Genomic DNA, 22,895 nt, shown 5'->3' with positions numbered 1-22,895 from the left:
ACCAATATTGTGCGGGCATTACTTCTGGGCAAATTCCAGCACGTCCCATGTTTTGCTCACACAATAAACTTGGTGGTGCAGAATTTTCTGAAAAGCGACAGGGGCGTGCAGGAGACGCTTTGGGTGGCCCGAAAAATTTCTGGCCACTTTCGCCATTCAGCGACTGCGTGCCGAAGACTGGAGCACCAGCAAACACTCTTGAACCTGCCCCGCCATCACCTGAAGCAAGAGGTTGTGACGCGGTGGAACTCAACCCTCTATATGCTTCAGAGGATGGAGGAGCAGCAAAAGGCCATACAAGCCTATACATCCACCTATGACATAGGCAAAGGAGGGGGTATGCACCTGACTCAAGCGCAGTGGAGAATGATTTCCGTGTTGTGCAAGGTTCTCCAGCCCTTCGAACTTGCCACACGTGAAGTCAGTTCAGACACTGCCAGCTTGAGTCAGGTCATTCCCCTCATCAGGCTTTTGCAGAAGCAGCTGGAGAAAGTGAAGGAGGAGCTAAGATGGAGCGATTCGGCTCGGCATGTGGGACTTGTGGATGAAGCCCTTCATTCGCTTTGCCAGGATTCCAGGGTGGTCAATCTGTTGAAATCAGACCACTACATTTTGGCCACCGTGCTCGATCCTAGGTTTAAAGCCTATGTGGTGTCTCTCTTTCCGGCCGACACAAGCCTGCAGAGGTGCAAAGACCTGCTGGTGAACACACTGTCAGCTGAAGTGGAACGTGACACGTCAACGGCTCCTTCTTCATTTTCTCCCGCAACTGGGGCTGCCAGGAAAAAACTTAGGTATCCTAAGCAACCCGCTGGCGGTGATGCAGGGCAGGCAGGACCAAGTTTGGACATCTGGTCCGGACTGAAGGACCTGGCAACAATTTCTGACATGTCTACTGTCACTGCATATGGTACTGTCACCATTGACAGAATGGTGGAGGATTACATCGGTGACAGCATCCAAGTAGGCATGTCAGACAGTCCATACCTGTACTGGCAGGAAAAAGAGGCAATTTGGAGGCCCCTGTACAAACTGGCTCTATTTTACCTGAGTTGCCCCCCCTCCAGTGTGTACTCCGAAAGAGTGTTTAGTGCAGCCGGGAACCTTGTCAGCGAAAGGCGTAGGAGGTTGCTTCCACAGAATGTGGAGAAGATGATGTTCATCAAAATGAATTATCAGCTCTTCCAGGGAGACCAGCCTCCAGAAGGTACAGAGGGACCTGTGGTGGTGGATTCAAGTGGGGACGAGTTAATACTTTGTGAGGATGAGGATGTACACACTGAAGAGGGTGAGGAATCGGTGGATGAGGAGGATGAGGATGACATCTTGCCTCCGTAGAGCCAGTTTGTGCAGGGACACATTAATTGCCAGCTTGTTTTGTGGGGGCCCAAACGAACCAATCATTTCAGCCACAGTTGTGTGGCAGACCCTGGCGCTGAAATGATTGATTTGTTAAAGTGTGCATGTCCTGTTTATACAACATAAGGGTGGGTGGGAGGGCCCAAGGACAATTCCATCTTGCACCTCTTTTTTTTCTTTGCATTATGTACAGTTTGGGGCCTAGTTTTTCTAACTGCCATCCTGTCTGCCACTGCAGTGTCACTCCTAGATGGGTCACGTGTTTGTGCCGCCCACTCGTGTCGCTTAGCATAGTCATCCAGCTACCTCGGTGCAACCTTTTGGACATAAAAACACTATTGTGAGGTGTGAGGTGTTCAGAATAGACTGGAAATGAGTGGAAATTAAGGTTATTGAGGTTAATAATAGCATAGGAGCAGAAAAACCTACAAATTCTGTGATTTTAGCTGTTTTTATGCTTTTTTTAAAAAAAATACAGATCCAAAACACAAAACCCAGAACCCAAAACACGGAAGGGTGGTTTTGGCAAAACCAATCCAGATCCAAAACACGAAGAAAGATCCAGATCCAAAACCAAAACACAAAACACGAAAAGTGGCCGGTGCACACCCCTAATTTTCATCTATAACATCCAGTTAATGTGTAACAGCACAAAATTGGTTGATAGCCACCTGATTGAGTGATGCAGGCACTATACAACTAGACTATAAAATCGCTGGATTAATACATTATCATATGGAAGGAAATACACTTGACAACCTTGGGACCCATTAAATAATCAATATTGTGACACATTTAGTTATAATAATCCTTCATACTAACTATACCACTGCCAAATGACATGGATAACCAACACAGATGGCGAGATGCAGGAAGGCGAGAAATGCGGTCAAACCCCGAAAATGTGGATTTGACCGCATTTCTTATATGCACCAAACCCTGGAATGCGATGCACTCCGGGGCTTGGTTGCAGTGGGTAATGCCATATTCCTGATGGCATTACCATATAGAAGGCTATGGGCTTCTCTACGCAGAAAGAGGGATACCTCCCAGCACCCTGCGAGGCACATGCGCAGAAGGACGCCGGAGGGGCTTCTGGGCCAAAGACCTGGAAGTCCCTCCATCGCAAAAGAACTGCTCTTACTGACATAGCGGTCCTTTGCAGTGATTGTCATGCATACCGGTCCTTTGCGGTGATCGGCATGCATGCCGGCGTTACCAACGCAGGTATGCATGCAAAGACCGTCAGACTGCAACGCATCCCAAGTGAGATGCATCATGCATCCCACACAGAGGGGCTTATTCAGAGCCGCTCACAAGCAGCTCGATTTTACCCCACTGCGCATTCACCGCCTCTGGCATACGAATGCGCGAGACCCATACAGCGATGGCAGCTCAATCGCTATGGGTCACACTACAATACGGGGCGGCTGTCGATGGTGAGTGACAGCTCACCCCGTTTTGTAGGCGGGGAGGGGGGTGGCTGCACAAACGCAGACGTTCCATTAGGAACGCCTGGCATTTGTGGGCGGCCCTACTGACATCACTAGTGACTTCCTGCTCTATTAGAGCAGGAAGTCCACTCGGGCTTGCGGGAGCTGAGGGGTTGCGGGAGCCGGACCCGACCAAGGTCTCGACGCAAGCCTGATGTTGTGATAATCGCGAAGGGAGGCCGCTCGCACAAGCTGTGCTTTGCGAGCAGGCTGGAAAAAAAAACACGCCCCGATTCAGAGCGAGCGGCTCTGAATCAGACCCAGAGTCTCCAAAGAGTTTTCTGGTTATAAAAGACTATCCGCTACAGGGGTCTAAATACTAGAATGAAACAGAGATACAGAATACATTAAATTCACTGTGGAAAAAAAAAAGGGGGGCTTCATATGTGAGGCCAAATGTAATAGGTTGAAAGCTTAGAAAATGTGACAGTTTAGTAGTATACTTTCACATTGGTGAGTTTTACCTTCAAAATGGGAAAACATCTGGATGAGAGTTTCAGTCGTGACAGTTTTTTGAGTGTTAAAAATATGTATTTGCATGTTCTCGGTCTCTATTACATTGTCCCAGTTTTAAAAGTGTGAGAGATTACTGCTAAACTCTCACATTTTCTAATCTCTCACCCTATTACATTTGGCCCATAGTGTGATAATTCACAGAGATATTAAATACTGGAAATTATATGTGAGATTAGAAGTTCGTTATAAGAGTTTTATTTCACTTTCACTATTTGCACTTGGTTTTATTTTTCGCTGGCAATAATTTTTTAAAATAAGTCATGAAAAGTAAAATTTTATTTGTGACATCCCTAATTTGAAAATACAGTATTGTTATGTTAGAGTCATGATTAGTTTGTGAGTGCCCCACATAGGAATACTTTCCTCTTTTTGCTATATAACTGTAGAGTTTCTCATAATTGTTTGACTATCAGTATTCTTAGTAGGGATGAACGGGTTCGGATTTCTGAAATCCGAACCCCCCCAAGCCCCCCCGATCCGAGCCGGGAACTGAGGGCCTGATTCAGACCCGCTCGCGAGCGCTGAGCACTCGCAAGCGGGTCGATGTTGCCCTAGTACGCATGCGCACAACGGAGGGAGCTCCGTCATGCGCATGCGCGATACCCGAATAGCGATGGCCAGGCCGTCGCTATGGGTCTCGCACCAAAGGGGGCGTGCTGTCGATGGTGAGTGACAGCACGCCCCCTCTGGTGGGCGTGCCGGGGGCGTGGCTGCCCAGACAGAGGCGTTTTCATGGGAACGCCTACAGTCTGGATCCGGCCCCACTGACATCACTAGCTCTGATAGAGCCAAAAGCACTAAAGGGCTTGCGAGCGGCCAGGAGGCCGCTCCAATAATAGGTAGGATGGCCCTGATTCAGAGCGAGCGCTCTTGTCAGAGCGTCCGGCTCTGAATCAGGTCCTGAGTCCGGCTTGGGTTTTCCCGCCTTACTCGGAACTGAAATCGAGGCAAAACGTCATCATCCCGCCTTCTGGATCTCGCGGGTTTTGGATTCTATAACAGGTCCCCGCGTCGGCACCATTTCTCACTCCGGCTGTGTACAGTGAAGAGGGGGGTGGGAGCTAAGGCTGGCTGGGCTGTGTTGTGCTGCTGTTGTCCATAGGGGCTGTGACCACTCAGTCCATAGGGAGTGACTGGGCTGTATTGTGCTGCTGTCATAGGGGCTGGCTGGGCTGTGTTGTGCAGTCAGTTGTCATAGGGGCTGTGACCACTTCAAAGTCTATATGGGCTGGCTGGACTGTGCTGTGCAGTGTCCCATAAAGGCAGTAGTCCTAAAGGGGTGCTGTAGTGTTGTCCAGGGGGTGATCTGTCCATCAGGGGTACTCCCCCAAAGTGCACTCCAAAATAAAATAATAAAAAATATATATTTTTTGTGTTTGTGAATTGTGTGCGCAGTAGCTGCACGTGCATCAACAAAGTAGCGCCAAGCGTGCACCTGTGTCATAATTAAAGGGCCGGCTGGCTCATCTGTTAAAGGGTGGAGTAACCCCCAAAGTGCACTCCAAACAAATAAAAAAATATTTTTTTCTGTGTTTGTGAATTGTATGCGCTGTAGCCGCACGTGCATCAACAAAGTAGTGCCAAACGTGCGCCTGTGTCATAAGTAAAGAGCCTGCTGGCTTGACCGTTAAAGGGTGCTGTAACCCCCCAAAGTGCACTCCAAACAAAATAAAAAATTATTTTCTGTGTTTGTGAATTGTGTGCACTGTGGTTGCACGTGCATCAACAAAGGAGCAGCGCCAAGCGTGCGCCTGTGTCCCATAAGTAAATGGCCCGCTGGCTCATCTCTTAAAGGGTGGTGTAAGCTCCCAAAGTGCACTCCAACAAAAATAAAAAATTATTTTCTGTGTTTGTGAATTGTGTGCACTGTGGTTGCACGTGCATCAACAAAGGAGCAGCGCCAAGCGTGCGCCTGTGTTCCATAAGTCTGTTAAAGGGTGGTGTAACCCCCAAAGTGCGCTCCACAAAAAATAAACAATTCTTCCTTTTTTTCTGTTTGTGTGCAAAATGTATGCGCAGTAGCCGCACGTGCATCAACTAAGTAGCAGCGCCAAGCATGCGTCTGTGTCATAAATCAAGGGCCAGCTGGCTCATCTGTTGATGGGTGGGGTAACACCAAAGTGCTCCAAAAAATAATAAAAAAAAAAATTTCTGTGTTTGTGACTTGTGTGCGCTGTAGCCGCACGTGCATCAACACAGTAGCAGCATCAAGCGTGCGCCTGTGTCATAAGTCAAGGGCCGGTTTGGACATCTGGTCCGGACAGAAGGACGTGCCAACAATTTCTGACATGTATACTGTCACTGCATATGACACTGTCACCACTGACAGAATGGTGGAGGATTACATTGGTGACAGCATCCAAGTAGGGATGTCAGACAGTCCATACCTGTACTGGCAGGAAAAAGAGACAATTTGGAGGCCCCTGTACAAACTGGCTCTATTTTATCTGAGTTGCTCCCCCTCCAGTGTGTACTCCGAAAGAGTGTTTAGTGCAGCTGGGAACCTTGTCAGCGAAAGGCGTAGGAGGTTGCTTCCACAAAATGTGGAGTAGATGATGTTCATAAAAATGAATGATCAACTCTTCCAGGGAGACCAGCCTCCACAACGTACAGAGGGACCTGTGGTGGTGGATTCCAGCAGGGACGAATTAATACTCTGTGAGGATGAGGATGTACACAACACTGAAGAGGGTGAAGAATTGGTGGATGAGGAGGATGAGGACGACTTCTTGCCTCCGTAGAGCCAGTTTGTGCAGGGACAGATTAATTGCCAGCTTGTTTTGTGGGGGCCCAAATGAACCAATCATTTCAGCCACAGTCGTGTGGCAGACCGTGGTGCTGAAATGATTGGTTTGTTAAAGTGTGCATGACCTGTTTATACAACATAAGGGTGGGTGGGAGGGCCCAAGGACAATTCCATCTTGCACCTCTTTTTTTCCTTTGCATTATGTACTGTTTGGGGCCTAGTTTTTCAAACTGCCATCCTGTCTGCCACTTTAGTGTCACTCCTAGATGGGCCACGTGTTTGTGCCGCCCACTCGTGTCGCTTAGCATAGTCATCCAGCTACCTCGGTGCAACCTTTTAGACTAAAAACAATATTGTGAGGTGTGAGGTGTTCAGAATAGACTGGAAATAAGTGGAAATTAATGTTATTGACGTTAATAATAGCATAGGAGCAGAAAAACTCACAAATTCTGTGTTTTTAGCTGTGTTTATGCTTTTTTAAAAAAAAAATACAGATCCAAAACACAAAACCCAGAACCCAAAACACGGAAGGGTGTTTTGGCAAAACCAATCCAGATCCAAAGCACGAGGAAAGATCCAGATCCAAAACCAAAACACGAAAAGTGTCCGGTGCACACCCCTAATTCTTAGTGTTTGCAGTGTGCATCAGCATTTTCTCTTATTGCATTTTTTTAATCTTCAAAGATTTAGAAAATATTTTTATCAAATTTTTAAATATGTTTCATCAATTATTGTATTTTTTATTTTTATTAGTGGAACTAAAAGCTGAAATCTGGGCTTTAAGTTCCACTTCCCATGTGCGAGCCAGCTAGCTGCCATAGGCATTTACATAGCTACAAACACTGTGAAGTGGTAAGGTATCCCTTATTGTTCTGGGACAGTATCCCCAGTGCATTAATACTGTTGTGGTAAATTGCAGTGATAACAAGTTTTTTATAACTGACTGAAAATCACACATAAAAGTGGCCTATTGGTATATTATTAAATATTAAATTGTATATCCTTTGCTTTTAACATAAATCAAACTGATAAAGCTCGCTTCCCATTTTCATAATGCTACTTTAGCCTAGCTTATCCTAAGGATTATAAAACATTTTCTTGATGCCTATGCTGAGAAATGGTGTCACCACAACCGAAAGTACCTCTTTCATGTTTGAAACCTAGGGGTAAATTTACTAAAGTGAAAGTTTTTAGAAGTGAGTTTTAGAAGAGATGTTGCCCATAGTAACCAATCAGATTGTAGCTATTATCTTCTAGAAGGTGTTAGTTAAATGTTAAGTAGAATCTGATTGGTTGCTATGGGCAACATCTCTTTTAAAACTCACTTCTAAAAAGTAAAAACTCACTTTAGTAAAATTACCCCCTTTACTCCCCAACGGGGTTTACAGTTGGCAGCAATGCGACTTTATATATAGGGTGAAATAAAATAAAGTGATTTTGCTGATAATAACACCCATATTTCTCTAGAAAATAACTTTTCATCCTTTTATAAGTCAGCCCCTGTCTTTGAAACACCTTCTAAGAATGAGCCTTCGCTACTGCGCTGTGTGATTGTCCCTCCCTTGTGGGATCGAACCCTTGTAATCGTAGTTCTCTTTGGGGATGTGATGCATCTCGCCACTCATCATGACGGTGTAAATAACGCTGGTATGCATCAATAAAATCACAAAGGACAGCTCTCCCTATAAGAGCTGTCCTTGGCCATAGAGGGATTTCTGGACCCAGAAGTCCCTCTGGTGTCTTTCAGCACATGCGCAAAATTACCTGCACATGCCGTTGGGGGTGCGGGGAAGGAATTGCATTAGGGGGAATCTCGATTAGAAGCGCTTTTAAAGATGGCTTTGCCCACTACAACCAAATCCTGGACTGTATCGCATGCGGTAAGCAGCCAAACCTAATATAGGTTTGACCATAAAAACTGCAATACTGCATCCCGCCTATCCCGCCTATATGTCCAAGTTCTGTACAGATCCAATGGTATAAGTGCTCGGAATAGTATATTTGGATAAACTGGTGTGCTTTGTTACAGGCTGTTTGTTGAAAAAAATAGAATTTTATAATATATGTTATGTTACAAATTGGAGTCTGGAGTGGCAATGCCGCCCAGTGTGTTGTCAGAGACCCTAGTGTTGGTGCCTGGGTCATTTCTCTGGTACTTGGGTTGCTTAGTGACATTGGTCACCTGCTCTGTGTGCAGTGGCGTAACTACAGGGTGGCTAGACTGGCAAAGGTCCAGGGGCCCACAAGGTGAATGGAGCATACCCCTGCAACCTGCAGACTGTACGGTCGCTCCGAATATGTGTCCTAAGGATGCTTGGAGCGCTGCAGTAGTGATCAGGAGTTGATGGTCTCCAAATTCACCTGGGAATGTGCACCTAAGCCCACGACGCACCTGCTGCTGGCAATGTACCACATAGTGGGCTGAGTGAGGAGGAGATGTGATCGGCAGTTGGTAATGAGATCACATACTGTAAGTGACAGCAATCAGTGAACTCGCCTGTCTTCTAATAGTAAAGAAATCACTTTTTTTCTCCCAGCTTTCCTGCAATGTGTACAGCTTTCATGTAGAATTTGACCATTCCTATCACAACTGTCAGTACGAAGCATTCTTTTTCCAAACCTACAATCATACAGAACTATCTGTGAGCACCATGAGTCAGGAAAGATTGAAAGGTTTAGCAGTTCTACCAGGGGCATTTTAAAGAGAGGGGGCCTGTGTGCAGCCTCCGTTTGGGCCCCCTCTTCTCTGTCAGCGCACTGAGCACGGTAGATTCTGGCTTCATGCCATAATCTACTGCGCTTGCGTGAGTCTCCGGGAAAATGGTGTCCGCGCTTTTTTCCCAGGGACATCTTTTCTGCGCATGCGCAGGTCACCGGGAAAATGGCTGCCGCCATTTTCCCATTGATTTTTTGCTGCGGTGCAGCACACCTGAGTCTATGGAAAGGTAAGTATTATTTGCTATGGGGGCAGAGTCTGTGGTGTGAGCCCACTTGGACCCAGGGGCCCATGTGCACCGCACATCTTGCACCCATTATAAAGACACCTATGAGTTCTATACATCGAGCAGTACTTGGCTAGGAAGATGGATTTTGAAGTAGTTATAGAAAACTTTGCCGAAGTCAAAGCCAAGAGGAAGGAATCTTAAGGTATGAAAAAAACTACACAGTAATAAAATTTAACAAGTAATCAATTCTTATCATTATGTATTTTCCATATACAGTAAAACTCCAAATCTTTACAATGTCCTTGGCTAAACGGGTTACATACTGGTTTATTGTGTTGTGTTGATCAATGAATTGGAGTTTCACTGTAAATTGTATTTAAAGTTATTTCGTATTTCTAATATGCATGATACAGAAATTATTTGGATATGGCAAAACATGTAGACCTAAGGGTTTATAGAAATCAATCAGGAGGCCCACCTTGAGAGTTTGCCAGGGCCCTCCAAGCCTCTAGTTATGCTCCTGTCTGTGTGGTGCACTGTGGCATCATTAATAGTTCTCAGCTAATTATTAGTAGCTCCATAATATGGTATCAAAACCTGTAGTCATCTGTAAAAAAGGGGCCTATTCATCAACACTAAAATAACGTTTTTAAGGACATTTTCCTTAATTACCGTTATTTTAGTATTCTTAAGACACTTAACACAGGAGATATCACTGATATCTCCTGGTTAAGTCCGCCTGCATTAATTTCCACACTCCCCATACATTAGTCTGGGGATATGTAAATTATGCTATTCAAAATTCCAAAAATTATGTATTTTCAGAATTTGATGGTGTTGCCCTACGCCACTCTGAGGTGGCGTACAGCAGGTGACAATTACTTGCTGTCAGCTGGGCAGGTCCTCCTCCGCTCCCTCAGGCGCTCTAGTCCCTTCCTAGGCTACGTCTGCTGTGCTGACACTGTGTTCTCCCCGGCAGAATACAGTAAAGTTTAGAAAAAAAAACACTTTTTTTTTTCTTTCTAAACTTTACTGCCGGGAGAACACATTGTCAGCACAGTAGACGCAGTCTGAGGCGGCTGCAGCGGCCAGGTAAGTGGGGGACAGGGGCAGGTGAGTTTAGGGGGTTGAGGGGACAGAATTACCGCAGCTGTAGGCAGTACTGTGCATGCGCAGCACTAATTACAGCTGCAGTAAGGTATGTATAGGCATGGAAAAGTATCTATTTCTCGAAAAGCTGTCATCGCAAAAATGACAGCTTTTCTGAAGAGATACTTATGGAGAGGAGGAATGATGAATTCTTCTGGTAATTAGGTAGAACTCCATGCAAGTTCTAAACCTAATTACCTCCATCGAGTTTTAAGTAATGATGAATAGGCCCCTAAAGCACTAGCGAAGTATATTAACTGCAGAATATTTCTGCCACATTAAGTCTGACTAATCAGAATGCAATACCAGATGAAAGACACATAAATTAATTAGTATTTTAATATCAGGTCTTAGTAATAAAATAAGTGTATATGACTCACAGCTAAATATGATTATTCATGTGCTTGGAACACACAGCAGTAATACAGAATAGGAGACCAACATCCTGTAATTCTGAAATGTGAATCAAATGTTATGTATCAGTCAAACCACTCCCTGGAACAAAGCTGCTTACAACTGAAAATCTATTTTTAAAGAGGTACAGTAAGTGTAGGAAAGGTGCATAATAACAGTAGAATATTATTATTATTGTTATTATTATTATTATTATTATTATTATTATTATCATCAATCATTGTTACATGGAATTTAATGTCTTCATTATTTTTTACTCTCATACAACACTTAAGATGCAAACAGCTACATGTTTTCTTAATTAGCTGTAAAACAGTTAATCACCAGAATCATAACTTATTTCCCAATTCTATATGGTAATGAAACTCCTCTGTAACTTCTAATATCTTTGTAATTTACAGTAGAGAGCACATTATCCCATATACATGTTGACACCTATTCCTGAAAACATGCATTTATTTTGAATAACAATTACTCAACATAACTGTCACAAATGTGCAGACATACCTACAACTGACAGCAGATGGCACTGTTATACTTTTCTATAGCCACACTGTCATCTAACTCTATGCAGTCTTATTTACCTTTCCATAGTTATCACATACAGCAACTTCAAGGACGAAAAATATTAAATTACATCACTTATTTGTATTGTTCCAACAAAACTTCATATTGTCCAATGTAAATTCTATTTTTTTATTAGCTCCAGTTTTGTTTACAAAACAATAAACAGTTCCAAACCACCAAAATTACTATTCAGGAATTTGGATGGTGATTTAAAGGGTTAGAGGGTATTTTTGAGGGGAAATCAATTGTTTTTAAAGTGGCGATAATTAATGTTCACCTGATAGAGTTCAATTTTATTCAATTTTATTGGGCACCCATTAATTATCGCGCTTGTCGTGCTCAAAAGGGAAGTGAATAAACCCATCTAAAGTACTGTGTAGGGCACCCAATCTACCATGCTTGGATACAGGTCTTTCATTCATCCACCCAACTGGTAAAATTGGTCCCCATGCTGTGCATTATTCTGGATATTAGTATTATTATTATGTGAAGTACTAATTGCCTGGCTATGGACTCCAGTACTCTTGGTTCTTAACTGTGATGGATGTCTATATAATTTTAATATTGAGATCATGCAGCCTTTTAAAGATTTATACTACTGCAAGAAATCCTGATTCATTTTAACCAAACCGTATTTATATCTATTTTTAATGTATAATTTATATATATGAAATGTGTGCTTTTTAATAATTTATTGAAGTCTCTATTATGTCTTTGTTACTATTGAATACCTCAGGGACAAACGCAGGTTTTTTACAGGGGGGTTTCCACACACATATATATATATATATATATATATATATATATATATATATATATATATACATACTAGGGGTGTGCACCGGCCACTTTTCGTGTTTTGTGTTTTGGTTTTGGATCTGGATCTTTCTTCGTGTTTTGGATCTGGATTGGTTTTGCCAAAACCACCCTTCCGTGTTTTGGGTTCTGGGTTTTGTGTTTTGGATCTGTATTTTTTTTTAAAAAAGCATAAAAACAGCTAAAATCACAGAATTTGTAGGTTTTTCTGCTCCTATGCTATTATTAACCTCAATAACCTTAATTTCCACTCATTTCCAGTCTATTCTGAACACCTCACACCTCACAATAGTGTTTTTATGTCCAAAAGGTTGCAGCGAGGTAGCTGGATGACTATGCTAAGCGACACGAGTGGGCGGCACAAACACGTGACCCATCTAGGCGTGATACTGCAGTGGCAGACAGGATGGCAGTTTGAAAAACTAGGCCCCAAACTGTACATAATGCAAAGAAAAAAAAGAGGTGCAAGATGGAATTGTCCTTGGGCCCTCCCACCCACCCTTATGTTGTATAAACAGGACATGCACACTTTAACAAACCAATCATTTCAGCTCCAGGGTCTGCCACACAACTGTGGCTGAAATGATTGGTTCGTTTGGGCCCCCACAAAACAAGCTGGCAATTAATCTGTCCCTGCACAAACTGGTTCTACGGAGGCAAGATGTCGTCCTCATCCTCCTCATCCACCGATTCCTCACCCTCTTCAGTGTGTACATCCTCATCCTCACAGAGTATTAACTCGTCCCCACTGGAATCCACCACCACAGGTCCCTCTGTACGTTCTGGAGGCTGGTCTCCCTGGAAGAGCTGATAATTCATTTTGATGAACATCATCTTCTCCACATTCTGTGGAAGCAACCTCCTACGCCTTTCGCTGACAAGGTTCCCGGCTGCACTAAACACTCTTTCGGAGTACACACTGGAGGGGGGGCAACTCAGGTAAAATAGAGCCAGTTTGTACAGGGGCCTCCAAATTGCCTCTTTTTCCTGCCAGTACAGGTATGGACTGTCTGACATGTCTACTTGGATGCTGTCACCGATGTAATCCTCCACCATTCTGTCAATGGTGACAGTATCATATGCAGTGACAGTAGACATGTCAGAAATTGTTGCCAGGTCCTTCTGTCCGGACCAGATGTCCAAACTTGGTCCTGCCTGCCCTGCATCACTGCCAGCGGGTTGCTTAGGGTACCTAAGTTTTTTCCTGGCAGCCCCAGTTGCGGGAGAAAATGAAGAAGGAGCTGTTGACGTGTCACGTTCCGCTTCAGCTGACAGTGTGTTCACCAGCAGGTCTTTGCACCTCTGCAGGCTTGTGTCGGCCGGAAAGAGAGACACCACATAGGCTTTAAACCTAGGATCGAACACAGTGACCAAAATGTAGTGGTCTGATTTCAACAGATTGACCACCCTGGAATCCTGGCAAAGCGAATGAAGGGCTTCATCCACAAGTCCCACATGCCGAGCGGAATCGCTCCGTCTTAGCTCCTCCTTCACTTTCTCCAGCTGCTTCTGCAAAAGCCTGATGAGGGGAATGACCTGACTCAAGCTGGCAGTGTCTGAACTGACTTCACGTGTGGCAAGTTCGAAGGGCTGGAGAACCTTGCACAACACGGAAATCATTCTCCACTGCGCTTGAGTCAGGTGCATACCCCCTCCTTTGCCTATGTCATAGGTGGATGTATAGGCTTGTATGGCCTTTTGCTGCTCCTCCATCCTCTGAAGCATATAGAGGGTTGAGTTCCACCGCGTCACAACCCTCTTGCTTCAGGTGATGGCGGGGAAGGTTCAAGAGTGTTTGCTGGCGCTCCAGTCTTCGGCACTCAGTCGCTGAATGGCGAAAGTGGCCAGAAATTTTTCGGGCCACCCAAAGCATCTCCTGCACGCCCCTGTCGCTTTTCATAAAATTCTGCACCACCAAGTTTATTGTGTGAGCAAAACATGGGACGTGCTGGAATTTGCCCAGATGTAATGCCCGCACAATATTGGTGGCGTTGTCAGATATCACAAATCCCCAGGAGAGTTCTAAGTGGGGTAAGCCACTGGGTGATGATTTCCCTCAGTTTCTCTAAGAGGTTGTCGGCGGTGTGCCTCTTACTGAAACCGGTGATACACAGCGTAGCCTGACTTGGAACGAGCTGGCGTTTCTGAGATGCTGCTACTGGTGACGCTGCTGCTGTTGCTGCATAAGGTGATACATCTACCCTGTGGGCTGTCACAGTCATATAGTCCTTAGTCTGCCCTGTTCCACTTGTCCACATGTCCGTGGTTAAGTGGACATTGTGTACAACAGCATTTTTCAGGACACTGAGGACACTTTTTCTGACGTTTCTGTACAGTCTCGGTATCGCCTGCCTAGTGAAGTGGAATCTAGACGGGATTTGGAACCGGGGACACACTACCTCCATCAATTGTCTAAATCCCACTGCACTAATGGCGGATACCGGACGCACGTCTAACACCAACATAGCAGTCAAGGCCTCAGTTATACATTTTGCTTCAGGATGACTGCTGTCGTACTTCATCCTCCTCGCTAAGGACTGTTGGAGGGTCAATTGTTTAGTAAAAGTAGTGGTGTTCCTACTTCCTCTCTGGGATGATGAATGACTCCCAGCAGCAGCAACAGCAGCAGCGGCAGCAGTAGGCGTAGCAATGCAGGATCCTCCGGAGGAATCCCGGATAGGAGAGTCAGTCATGCCAGTGACATGGCCTGCAGGACTACTTCCGATCCTGACTAAGGAGGAAATTGACGAGGAGGGAGTTGACGGTGTGGTTTGCAGGCGCTTGGATACAACAGGACAATGGGATTTAGGTGTCCCTGGACTGCTTACGGTCTTAGCAAAGTTTCTGAACTTGACGGTAACTTTTTATGAACGCGCTGCAGGTGCCGTATAAGGGAGGATGTTCCTAGGTGGTTGACGTCCCTACCCTTACTTATTTCACCTTTACATATGGTACATATGGCAAGACAGTTGTTGTCCGGATTTGGATAGAAATATTGCCAGACCAAAGAGGTGGAATGTTTGGTCTTCTGCCCAGGCATGACCGTGATGGGATTTTTCATCCCACGGACAACAACTGTCTCCCCCGGAGCCTGATTTAAACAAACCACATCACCATCAGAATCCTCCTCGCCAACTTCCTCCTCAGCGCCAGCTACACCAGTATCCTCATCCTGTTGTACTTCAACAGTGACATCTTCAATTTGCATATCAGCAAGTGGACTGTGGGTGCTCCTTTCAGCACTTGCAGGGGGCGTGCAAATGGTGGAAAGAGCCACCTCTTCCCGTCCAGTGCTGGGAAGGTCAGGCATCGCAACCACCACCACACTTGGACTCTCCTTGGGGATTTGTGATATCTTCTTAGAAAGCACAGTTCTTCGCTGTGCTTTTGCCAGCTTAACTCTTTTGATTTTTTTAGTGGGAGGAGGGCTTCCATCGTCATGTGAAGCTGAACCACTAGTCATGAACATACTAGGGATCGACCTTAGCCGCTCCTTGCCACTCCGTGTCGTAAATGGCATATTGGCAAGTTTACGTTTCTCTTCAGCTGAGTTAAATGTTTTTTTCAAGGTCATTTTCCTGAACTTTGTCATTTGGGATTGTATGTGCCCTCTATTATGACATTGGGCATCGGCCTTGGCAGACGACGTTGATGGCATGTTATCGTCTATGTCATGACTAGTGGCAGCAGCTTCAGCACTAGGAGGAAGTGGTTCTCCATTTATGTTATATCGATTTGATATATACGTGCGGCTAAACACAGAAAATATTTTTTTATTTGGTTTGGACTGGAGTGTACTTTGGGGGTTACAGCACCCTTTAATGGTCAAGCCAGCCGGCCCTTTACTTATGACACAGGCGCACGCTTGGCACTACTTTGTTGATGCACGTGCGGCTACTGCGCACACAATTCACAAACACAGAAAAAATATTTTGTTAGTTGGTTTGTAGTGTACTTTGGGGGTTACAGCACCCTTTAACGGTCAAGCCAGCCTGCCCTTTACTTATGACACAGGCGCACGCTTGGCACTACTTTGTTGATGCACGTGCGGCTACTGCGCACACAATTCACAAACACAGAAAAAATATTATTTTTTTAGCACTTGGGGGGAGCACCCCTGATGGACAGAGCACCCCCTGGACAACACTACAGCACCCCTTTAGGACTGGGACACTGCACAGGACTTTGGAGTGGACACAGCCCCTATGGAGAACTGACTGCACAACACAGTCCAGCCAGCCCCTATGGACTTTGAAGTAGTGGACACAGCCCCTATTAACAGCAGCACAGCACAACACAGCCAGCCCCTATGGACTTTGAAGTAGTGGACACAGCCCCTATGGACAACAGCAGCACAGCGCAGCACAGCACAGCACAACACTACTCTGCACTACACTACACTACACTACACAGCCCAGCCAGCCCTAACTCCCACCCTCCCTCTTCACTGTCCACTGCCGAGTGAGAAAATGGCGCCGACGCGGGTACCTTATATAGGATCCAAAACCCGCGAGACCCGGAAGGCGGGATGATGACGTTTTGCCTCGATTTCAGATCCGAGTCAGGCGGGAAAAGTCGAGCCTGACTCGGATCGGCCTCGGATCGGGGGGGCTCGGGGGGGTTCGGATTTCAGAAATCCGAACCCGCTCACCCCTAATACATACACACATTTACATATGTCAAACATACATTACATACACACATATGTCACACATACATTACACACACGCACTTACCTTGCACCATGTCGTTAGGCCCCTCCCCTTAGCTGCAACATGATGCGATTCACAGGTCATTCGGGAGGAAGCCGGCTCCTCCTCCTTCCGATTGACCCATGAATTGCATACATTTTCCACAAGGTGGGGGCTTAAGAACATTTCTGAGAGTGCAAGAGAGTGTGTGGTTTGTTTATTGTGTTTAAGTGAAATTTGAAGACAAGGAGGTTTGGGCTCATTAGTTTTAGACCGCTTTAAAAGGGGGGTTTCCACATAATTGATTTCAGAAAAAAAAACCTCTTGTATAGTCAAATTCTTTTTTACTGTGAATAATGAGTACACGTTTCACAATGACATAAAAGTGAAGTAGCACAATGAGGGAAAAAAGTAGCAAAGTTGATAAAGTACAGGTAATCCAGGTTAACCTAGCGAAAGACTGGCCCGATATGAGAGAGATGTGCAGTGCATCATTATGCTTAAACTGCAACTTTATACCAATTCCTTTGCAACAAAAAAACAAATCCTAAGGGCCAAATGTAATAGGGTGTCTGTTTTGGTAAATTGCGAGTTTGGTGCTAAACTCGCAATTTATCACAACTCTCCAATGTAATAGGGTGTCTGTTCACTAAAACTCGCATTTTTCAGAGTTACTAAAACGCTCCATTCTCAAACTCGCATCCAGATGTTTTCACATTGAAAACAATCAACTCGCCCAATGTAATAGAGTGTCTGTTTCAGACTCGCAAAAAAAAGATTACCAAAAGTCCCCAAATAATAGACCTGCTTCAGGCTAGCAAGTACATCCTGAGCAGGTCAGATTAACATAGAAACATGCACATATCCATGAGATATGTACATGTTTCTGTGTGTACTTATGTAAAATGTTTTTAAATTAAAAAAAATGACGTGCACCCCCTCCCCAAAACCATAACCAACCCCGGGCTTTATAAAGCATGTTCTGGTTCTAAAAATACAGGGGCCAAAATGCGTAGGGGGCCCCTGTATATTAAGAACCAGCACAGGGCTTTGTTGAGCTGGTCCTGGTTCTGGAAAATCAGGGGACAAAATGAGTAGGGGTCCCCTGAAAATTCCAGAACCAGCACCGAACTGTCTAGCAGGGGGATAATGCCACAACCAGGGAAAACCTTTCACCGATTTCCCCGGCCAAAGCATTATCCCTGACCTCTAGTCAGTCCAGGCCGGGGATCCCTGGTGAGTTGAGGACCCCCCCAATAAAGGGGTCCCCCTCTCCAGGGCACCCCAGGCCTAGACTGATAGCCCGGGGCTATCCCCGGCACCCTATGCCCGTGGGTGCCGGGTTGATAGTGTTAGTGTAAAGTGTAAAAATAAAGTTTCCATATTGTCTTTAGTTGTAGAACCACAAGTACCAGCAAGCCTCCCCTGCATGCTGGTATTTGGAGAACCACAAATACCAGCATGCGGGGCATTACAGGCCCGCTGGCACTTGTAGTTCCACAACTAAAGAAATATGTAAATAAACAAACATACACCGTGAAAGTATAATTTTAATAAAACATACATGCACATTCACACTCACACTCACACTCACACATACTCACCTAGTATCCGAAGTAATCCATAGGGGTGTACCTGAAAAAAAAAAAACCATACTCACCTCTCTTATGCGTAGATCGCGTCCACTTCTCCAAGTAGGCAATCCAGGGGTTAAAATAAAAAAACACAAAAAACCCGATCCATGCCGGACTGAGCAAAGGTATGTGTGTACACATACCTTTGCTCCGCGTAAATGACTGGGGCACACGTGTGCCCCGTCATTGAGGAGGCCGCCAGCCAATCAGGGAGCATCTCCGTTGGAGCAGCTCCCTGATTAGCTGAATTCAGCCAGCCTGTGACTCCCATAGACTTCTATGGTGAGAAATCCCCAATGAAGTCTATGGTGGGAACTGTTACATCGTAGCCGCAAGATTAATTGAGGTTAATCTTGTGGTTACATCAATGATACAATGTCGCGAACCAGGACCAGCTCAACAAAGCCCTGTGCTGGTTCTTAATATACAGGGGCCCCCTACGCATTTTGGCCCCTGTATTTTTAGAACCAGAACAGGCTTTATAAAGCCCGGGGCTGGTTATGCTTTTGGGGAGGGGGTGCACGTTTTTTTTTTTTACACACACACAGAAGCCATCACGGATCTCACTGATCTGTGATGGCTTCTCTAAAACTCACACCTTTTAATGCTACTCGCATTAAAAGGTGTCAGTTTACATAGTCCTAAACTCGCCTAAACTCGCACATGCAGTAGCCTCGAGCAGGCTATTGAATTCGCGAGTTTCAGTACAAACTCGCACTTTTTAAAAGTGCGAGATAGTGCGAGTTTGTACTGTTACTAAAACTGACACCCTATTACATTTGGCCCTAAGTGTCTAGTACACTATTTGCAAACAAAAATGCCAAATTAAGGAAAAAGCTGGTAAAAGTTACGAAGTTGAGGAAAAAGTACACAGCCAAATAGCGCATATGGGATAGGTGTATGACACACATCTGTATAACTTTATTTTCAAAGAGCAAATATCTGCTGTAAAGTTACAATCTATACATATTTATGCCATATATGTTAATTGATTGCATCACAAGGAAGGTATGCTTATGCACCACCTGTCTTGACAGCAACTGATTATTAACTGGACCTCTCTTTTGAGAGTAGTCCTACATTTTTGAAATAGGCTCAGACCGTGTGCATAAGTGAATCCCCATATATTTTCAGTAGCGATAATCTACAGTCATACTTCACTGACTATGCCCAAACTCGTTTGATCTTGGAAGCGATCCAGTGGTAGGCCTGGTTAGTACTGATGTGGGGGACCACTCAGGAATACCAGGTTCTGTAGATAGATATTGTACTGTTTAATGGGGATCATAGGACTGCGCACTGTGTAGCCTATATACCAATACCTATGGTATTTATTGCAATATCTACACTCTAACACAATTATTGTTACCCCAAATTGTATGTGTGGGGTACTTTGCAGAAATTATCTTTTAATATGTTCGCCTATGACCTTATGTGTACCTGGTATATATTTTATTATTAATATTAAAAGTTATATTTTATTTCAATCTTAAGAATTCATATATAAGTGTGCCCCAAGAATAGCCTTACTTTTTCTTTTTCTAATAAATCTGTTATATTTAGGCTGTGTGAGCACCACCAACATAAATTTATGATGTATAAATTATTCATGGATATGGATGGTTGCTTAAAATAATTCTAGTTATGGTTCTGTGCGGAATCTTCCCTGTTTTCTACTTCTCCACCAATGCAATTTAGTAATTAAAGAAATAACAATTCAATGATATGCCTGGTGTTCATCCTACAGGAGATCTGAGATTACAGTAAATGTAGAGCGATAGACTGACTATCTCCAGACTGAAAATGTATCTCTTATCTCAAGTGATGGGGAGGAGGATCAACTTCCTCCCCATCACTTGATCCGTATCTGTACTTAACCTCATCCCCCACTATACCTTCAAAATCATTTCCATCCATTGTGACATCTCCTCCATGCAGACTCCAAACTCATCTCTTCACCAGCGGCTCCCATCCTTCCTCATAATAGTCCAGTTTCTGTAATCCCTAACACTGATTCCCTCTACATTTGTGTCCACAATAATCTCTCTAGAATGTAAGATCTGGTGAGCAGGGCCCTCTCTACTTCTGTGGTCTCTATGTAATTATGAAATATGTGGTTTATTTTATGTATATTTGCAAATCTGTAAAGTTGTAAAAATAACTGCCTTTAACTTTCCTGTTTGATTTCCATTGTACTATGTAATTTTTCTGTATGTTCCACCCACTATGTATGGCACCCACTATGTATGGCACTGTGGAACCCTTGTGACGTCTTATAGAAAATAAGAAAACCTAATAATAGCATATGTTTGTATGAAAGTTATTGCTACATGTTTCTGGCAATTACATGTGAGGTTGCTTGAAGTTTATATAGCTTTAAACTAGGGGTGAGCGGGTTCGGATTTCTGAAATCCGAACCCCCCCGAGCCCCCCCGATCCGAGGCCAATCCGAGTCAGGCTCGACTTTTCCCGCCTGACTCGGATCTGAAATCGAGGCAAAACGTTATCATCCCGCCTTCCGGGTCTCGCGGGTTTTGGATCCTATATAAGGTACCCGCGTCGGCGCCATTTTCTCACTCGGCTGTGGACAGTGAAGAGGGAGGGTGGGAATTAGGGCTGGCTGGGCTATGTAGTGTAGTGTAGTGTTGTAGTGTAGTGTAGTGCAGTGTAGTGTTGTGCTGTGCTGTGCTGCGCTGTGCTGCTGTTGTCCATAGGGGCTGTGTCCACTACTTCAAAGTCAATAGGGGCTGGCTGGACTGTGTTGTGCAGTAAGTTGTCCATAGGGGCTGTGTCCACTCCAAAGTCCTGTGAAGTGTCCCAGTCCTAAAGGGGTGCTGTAGTGTTGTCCAGGGGGTGCTCTGTCCGTCAGGGGTGCTCCCCACAAGTGCTAAAAAAAAAATATTTTTTCTGTGTTTGTGAATTGTGTGCACTGTGGCTGCAAGTGCATCAACAAAGCAGTGCCAAGCGTGCACCTGTGTCATAAGTAAAGGGCCGGCTGGCTTGACCGTTAAAGGGTGCTGTAACCCCCAAAGTACACTCCAAACAAAATAAAAAAATATTTTCTGTGTTTGTGAATTGTGTGCGCAGTAGCCGCACGTGCATCAACAAAGTAGTGCCAAGCGTGCGCCTGTGTCCCATAAATAAAGGGCTGGCTGGATTGACTGCTAAAGGGTGCTGTAACCCCCAAAGGGCACTCCAAACAAAATAAAAAAAATGTTTCTGTGTTTGTGAATTGTGTGCACTGTGGCTGCACGTGCATCAACGAAGGAGCAGCGCCAAGCGTGCGCCTGTGTCCCATAAGTAAAAGGCCGGCTGGCTTGTCCATTAAAGGGTGCTGTAACCCCCAAAGGACACTCCAAACAAAATAAAAAAATATATTTTTTTGTGTTTGTGATTTGTGTGCGCAGTAGCCACACGTGCATCAACAAAGTAGTGCCAAGCGTGCGCCTGTGTCCCATAAAAAAAGGGCCGGCTTGATTGACTGCTAAAGGGTGCTGTAACCCCCAAAGGGCACTCCAAACAAAATGTAAAAAAAAATTCTGTGTTTGTGAATTGTGTGCACTGTGGCTGCACGTGCATCAACGAAAGAGCAGCGCCAAGCGTGCGCCTGTGTCCCATAAGTAAAAGGCCGACTGGCTTGACCGTTAAAGGGTGCTGTAACCCCCAAAGGGCACTCCAAACAAAATGAAAAAAAATATTTTTATGTGTTTGTGAATTGTGTGCGCAGTAGCCGCACATGCATCAACAAAGTAGTGCCAAGCGTGCGCCTGTGTCCCATAAATAAAGAGCCGGCTGGATTGACCGCTAAAGGGTGCTGTAACCCCCAAAGGGCACTCCAAACAAAAGTAAAAAAAAAATTCTGTGTTTATGAATTGTGTGCACTGTGGCTGCACGTGCATCAACAAAGGAGCAGCGCCAAGCGTGCGCCTGTGTCCCATAAGTAAAGGGCCGGCTGGCTCATCTCTTAAAGGGTGGTGTAACGCACAAAGTGCACTAGTCTCCAACAAAAATAAAAAATAATTTTCTGTGTTTGTGTGCGCCTTAGCCGCACGTATATATCAATATAACATAAATGGAGGACCAAACTTTCTCCGATAAAAATAAAATAGGGAAATATCAAGAACCACTTCCTCCAAGTGCTGAAGCTGCTGCCACTAGTCATGACATAGACGATAACATGCCATCAACGTCGTCTGCCAAGGCCGATGCCCAATGTCATAGTAGAGGGCACATACAATCCCAAATGACAAAGTTCAGGAAAATGACCTTGAAAAAAACATTGAAATCATCTGAAGAGACACGAAAACTTGCCAATATGCCATTTACGACACGGAGTGGCAAGGAACGGCTAAGGTCTTTCCCTATGTTCATGACTAGTGGTTCAGCTTCACATGACGATGGAAGCCCTCCTCCCGCTAAAAAAATCAAACGAGTTAAGCTGGCAAAAGCACAGCGAAGAACTGTGCGTTCTAAGAAGATATCACAAATCCCCAAGGAGAGTCCAAGTGTGGTGGCGGTTGCGATGAATGACCTTCCCAGCACTGGACGGGAAGAGGTGGCTCTTT

General features: G+C 44.8%; 1 pseudogene; it reads left to right on the top strand.

The window, feature by feature from the left end:
* The first annotated feature begins 19,472 nt into the window (after positions 1-19,472).
* On the top strand, positions 19,473-19,591 carry LOC148508138 (5S ribosomal RNA; annotated as a pseudogene).
* Positions 19,592-22,895: the final 3,304 nt, after the last annotated feature.

This window comes from Taudactylus pleione, unplaced genomic scaffold (assembly GCF_031769625.1).
Source record: "Taudactylus pleione unplaced genomic scaffold, aTauple2 ptg000376l, whole genome shotgun sequence".
In the NCBI taxonomy this organism is placed as follows: domain Eukaryota; kingdom Metazoa; phylum Chordata; class Amphibia; order Anura; family Myobatrachidae; genus Taudactylus; species Taudactylus pleione.
Note: the sequence above shows the minus strand (reverse complement) of the source record. Positions and strands in the feature narration are given on the sequence as shown.